Consider the following 6000-nt stretch of genomic DNA (forward strand, 5'->3'; position numbering starts at 1 on the left):
TTTCAGAACATAACTGTGACTTTAATTTTAAGGGAATTATCGATTTTTTTTTGCTTTTATTTTGCATCTTTGCACTTTCCCAACATCAGAACCAACTTTAAACACACACAGAGAAAAGACGACCCCGTTGTGTATCCACTGGTGTTTATCATGAGCGACAGACGCAATGAGAGAAAACAGACAAGAGAGGGAGACTCGACAGCAGAGAAAAGGCGGCTCGTGAATGTGACGTCCATGCTGGGAAAACTAGAAGCGACATGGATGAAAGTGAACCAGCCAACAACAACAACGTTATTAGAGAGAAATTAAAGAAATGTCGTTTTTTCTTTTTCACTTTCACTTGAGTAAAGACGTTGAATCAGTACTTTTACTTTTAAGCATCTTGAGAGGACAAGGTTTTTGTTTCTGTGACTTTGTTTGGAGTTCTTTTCTTTTTCCAGTGTTACCAGGTTTATCTGTGAAATAATCACCAGGATAATGATATGATGATAGAGTACAACTGCTCATACTGCCAGACCCAATGTCAATGACGCCATATCCCTCTGCCTCATCAGTGAATACACTGCTTTGAATTTACTCTGTGAATGAAATGAATAATGTAATAAAGTTGCCTTGCGATGAATATCACCTGACATGACACATGACACGTCTACCTCTTGCTGACTGGCTGAATCCCACTGTTCACATAAAGAGGAGAGGATTTAGGGCAGGCAGGGCAATGTGGGCACATCAATAAAAAGAACAGCGCTCACCAAGAACCACTCAGTTCCCTTCGTTCGCCGCAAAAGTAAGTCCCATAATCAAAGAACAGTGCGGCCAGTGTATCCCACCAAATAAACACAGGATGGGACTGAAACTGTCCCATTTTCAACCAACCTGTAGGCTGGTACCTGCAGATTGTCTGACATTAGATTGAGCTTTAGTTCCCTGGATCATCAAAACTTAAAATCCCCCCAAAATATAGTGAGAATTTAGGTGGCGTCACAATATTTTGGTAACCACGAAACAATCGTATGGTAAGAGCAACTACTCAAGGGTACAAACAGCAGCACTGAAGCACATCTGACTTTGATTTCTCTTCTTGTCCCTCAGTCTCCAGCTATTAGCATCAGCTGAACACCTTGTATGTAAATGCTACATCCAAACAAATGTGCTCCGTCAAAACTTTATGCAGTGAGAATATGTTCTTAAATGAGTGAAAGATAAGAGAACTGCATTTTCCCAACCACAAACACATGACATGAAGGAGCCACGAGCAGAAACAACAACAACAACAACAAGTCATCAGCAGTTTAACGCTGAAATAATCAAAAATAAAAGGTGATGATGGTGCGTGAAGCTGTGATTCTCATGTCAGTCTGTTAACTTTGTGCAGAAAGAGTTGCTGATTTAATCCTAAACTTACAAATAAATTATCAAACAGTTTCAGCCGTCTAACCTTTTCTTCATATAATCTAATTAATCATTATTTGACAATAATCCACCAATTTCTCTATCCAGAATGTGCCACCGTTGCTTTACAAACATGTTGTGCTACTTTTAGGGAGGCTGTGTTTCTCCACACAGTGAAGTAAGAAGTTCATCATCCTGACCTGAATTGGAGGAAGGCGTCCAGGTGACTCTGAATATTCCACGCAGACACTCACACATGGTCCGCAGCAGGAAGCCGATGGAGGAAACACACTGATGGAGCGGCCCACACACGGGCCGTGAGGCTGGGAGAGCCGGGCAGCAGAGCTGGGGGAGGCAGGTAAGCGTCTGAGGCGATCCGGGGGTCGGTTTGACTGTTTGGGCCCACGGGAGACCGAGCTGCACTGTCAGTGTAGATCACAAATAGAAAGAAAGTAAGAGGGACAGAGGGTGGAGGGGTCCCAGGATGGGGAGAGAGAGGGATGGATGGATGGATGGATGGATGGAGGGAGGGATGGGTGGAGGGAGAAAGAGGGATGGAGAGCACAGAGAGGGGCGGGGGGATCAACAGAAAAAGAGAAAGAAGAAGAGAGGGACTGTCTCATCACTGTGTGTACATATCAACATATGGACCACTGAACTTTCTTTTTCTTCAGTAAACCACCATAGAGTGAGACACTGAGTGTGTGTGTGTGTGTGTGTGTGTGTGTGTGTGTGTGAGGGAGAGGCGACAGCAGCGAGACAGGACAGAATAGGGGTGTATTAGCACTAGTGGACAGTCAGCAGTTTGTCCCAGCCCCCTGTAAAGCCCTGCTCCATTGTTTGTGGTGCTGGAGGCTTTAGCTGTGGCCCAGCAGGGCCTTGTTACTGGGCTTAGAGGGGCTGGACACTGGATACCAGTCAGACACAGCGACAGCCAACACACCTCCAATGGGGCAACACAACCTCTGCTCATCACTGGGTGATCGGAAAACGGGTTTAATGATTAAGGTGTTATTCTCTATTTGCCTTTCTTTTTAACAAATGTGACAAAAATACTAAAACCAAGAACTAATCTTAATACTTTCTGACTTCCCCGTCCTGCTGGTTCCTACTGAAGATGCAAATGTTCCAAAATGAAACACAAATATAAAGTTTTTCATTGGGTTCAGTCATTTCCACCAACAGCTGGTCACTGAAGGTTTTAGCGTTTTAACGTTATGCAAACAGGAGTAAATAGTGCAATATGTTGGGGACTATTTTCAGCTGCGGAGTAATACACATTTGGTGCTCCAGTGAGTGTTTACGGCAGCAGGATGGTGCATGTGGGATCGAGTCAATAAAAAGGTTTTTGGACAATAACAGGGCTCTAATCCACAGATGAATAAGCACAGATAATTCTTGTTAGTAGGATTTGAAAGATATAGAATATCCCCATAGTGTTTTCCTTAATAACACTTATTAATACAAAATAGAATTATTCATTTAAATGTCCTTTTTTTTGTTGTTTTTTTACACATTGACACAAAAATCTTCAAATACTAGAATAGTTAAAGACATCATGTAAACAAATGTAAAACACATTTTAATTCTAAGGAAGGTTTAAAACACATTCACATTCAATAAAACAATACAATAAAATACCCGTAAAAATAATATAGCATCAAACAAAATCATGTAACTGAACTTCGGCCAAAAACGACTAAAATTTGAACAAGCATGTTTTGCTGATTTGTAGTTTTGTCGCATTGTCGCGTTCTATATCAGTTTTCAGAGCTTATTATGAGAACAACTGTGAAAATTTCAATTTATTGCATCAGATTTCCACAGATTTATCTATTTCTCATTCTGATTCTTTTTTACATTTCTTAACATGCATAAAAGACATCAAAGGAACTTGGGAGATGGTCTGTGCCTACAGTGATATAAGCCGCAGAGTGAGGCCGACATGATGTTAACAAATGAAGATCTCAGCTTCGTAGTGATGGACCTTTGTTTGTGTGCTTCTGTGACGACCATCTCAAGCTACAGTAGATCAGGGGTCGACTGTTGTTGGTGATGTGATTCTTTGTCTGTGTCGTTACCTGTGCCTCCGTCCTGCTCATGTCACCGTCCTCTCCTCTGCTTCTGTCTAATCAGAGGAAGACTCAGTCACACAGCCTGGATCATCCTGTTAGAGGATATTTCATGTTGCATCATGAGCTCAAGAGTTACAGAACCAGGGGGCTGTTTGCTCCCTGTGTGAGCAGATTCGTTTCTACATTTCATGTAAAGACCCAGCAGTTATATATATATATATGGTCTACATTAGTATTTTTACGTGTGATGCTGTTATGTTCAGCCCAATAACCAGTGCGGTTACAGTCATATTCATATTCTGTAGCACACAATTTACATCTGATGCCAACGCTGTAGACTGAGAGTGTAAAGATTGTGATTGGTGCAAAGAGCATCCAACTTTTAGAAACTAAAATTTGCATTTAGTTGACAAACAATTAATGTTTTTTAAGTTATGGCCACAATCCTCTCTGAACCTTAACCATGTGGATGTTGTGATGTGTGGATAGGACTTTTTTTTTTTTTTTTGGCATTTGATATATATGTTCATCAAAGCAGAACAAGATTTCAAATCTACACCAGAGTTCAGTTTTTAAACAGTGAATTATATGCAGTTCCTCCAAAAGCGCCAAAATCTGAATTAACTTTGCGCCCTTAATTGGCATCACTTTTAAGAGTGAAGATGTTTAATTTAAATGACCACTTCAGTGACACTTCATCAGGTCCCAGGGTGATAAATGTAGTTTCTGTACTCATTAGAAGCTATGTTTGTCTGCCACATGCCACAGCTAATCCCTACAAAGTGCAGAGTAGTTGAGAGCTGAGTCATCGAGGATGGAGCCAGCGTGCACACACACACATACGGATGCACACACACGGATACACACACACACACACACACACACACACACACACACACACACTTCACACACAGCTAAAGCTCTGAAAATCCTGTGGGTTTAACAGAAAGTGACTCAGAAGGATCACGCAGATTTTTCTCTTCCCGTTGCCCACTCACAGCTCAAACTTTTAAGCTCGGAAACGTTGTTGACTGCAGCTCGCCGCTTTCCCACCGTTCACACCAATGAATGATTTGTTTTGAGCCACGAATCGTCAATTTGCTAAAGACACTAGAGCTGCTGTCAGGAAGGCCACCAGAGGGGGATCAGGAGCGCAAACAAACAAAGCAGAACACATTCATTAATGTGCTTACAGTAATACCTTTCACCACCAGTAGGATTGGGTATCCACCTGAGAGAGGTGAGAGAGTGGGGGAGAGTATACGTTACCTGGACCCTGCAGCTCGTTCAAGTCCTACACAGTCAGAGCAATGGGGCGCCGAACACTGGTGCAAATGTGGCAGACAACGCTCGCTGCATTAACCATAATGGGAAAGGCAAAGATGGCCGGGATAAGAGGTCTAACCTGAGGAAACACCTGGTCAAACACAGAATACGGCCAAAAGCTGAGGAGTGGACGGTGTTTGAAAGCCTGAAAGCATGTGCAGCATGCACAGCTAGCGTTAGCAGGCCTGCTGCCAGCGCTGGAGAAGTTGTTCTCTTCTTCCTCAATGGACGACGAAACTTAAAGTGAAGAATCTGTAGGGGACTTTTTCCTCATGGCCTCTTCACACAGGAGTCTCCCCGGGTCACAAGGGGTCTCATTCAGACCAACCATGACTATGGCATTGCTCTAAGGTCTGTCAGTAGCATCAAACTGAAACATCTCAACAACTACAACATGGAATCTTGCATAAACAAGAGAGGATGCGTCCTGCTGAGATCGGTGATCCTCTGACTTTTACTTTAGTGACACCAGGAAGATGAAATGTTGTTGCCATGACATTTGGCTCAGACATTCATGTTCCCCAGAGGATAAAATAAGTTTGCTGATCCCTTGACTTGTCATCTAGCTAACATCCCATCAGCCTCAGCTGCACTTTCATGTTTAGTGCCAATTAGCAAATGTGAACATCACTGTCAGGATGTTAGCATGGTGACAGTAGCATTCAGCTCAAATCTCTGTATCTGTCTTCTTGCCTTCCTTTTATTAATTAAGTGATCTGAGAGAAAACTGGATATAGAAAATTTCCAGGAACTAACTGATCATCTTAAATTTACTTGTCACACTTGAATACATTTTGCTGCCAATAGTTGTCTTTTACTTTTGTTCTTACCTTTTCCCACTGTGGTACTGCCAGCATCATCCTGTGGGATTTGAGACAGATTTCATGAGGAGGCGTTCTTAGAGAGGCCGACTTTTGGCAATCCTCTTTGGTGTTTCAGAAAAGTATCACGCATGAGTTGGAAACCTTGAATGAGTCAAACTGGGGACCCGGTGTAACTGTTTGGCGTCGGCCCTTCTGAGCCATTAACAGGAGAGAATTGATCTAAATGATTTGATCACACTCAGAGGCACCTTTCGTCATCACCGCAGATGAGACGTGTCCACTGTATCTACAATGTGAGTGCAGTGCTCTGCTAATGTACGGTGCAGGTAGATAAACCACATCATCGACAATAAGACCCTGATAGTACATTACATTTATTTTCA

This window comes from Pempheris klunzingeri, chromosome 4, assembly GCF_042242105.1.
Source record: "Pempheris klunzingeri isolate RE-2024b chromosome 4, fPemKlu1.hap1, whole genome shotgun sequence".
NCBI lineage: Eukaryota > Metazoa > Chordata > Actinopteri > Acropomatiformes > Pempheridae > Pempheris > Pempheris klunzingeri.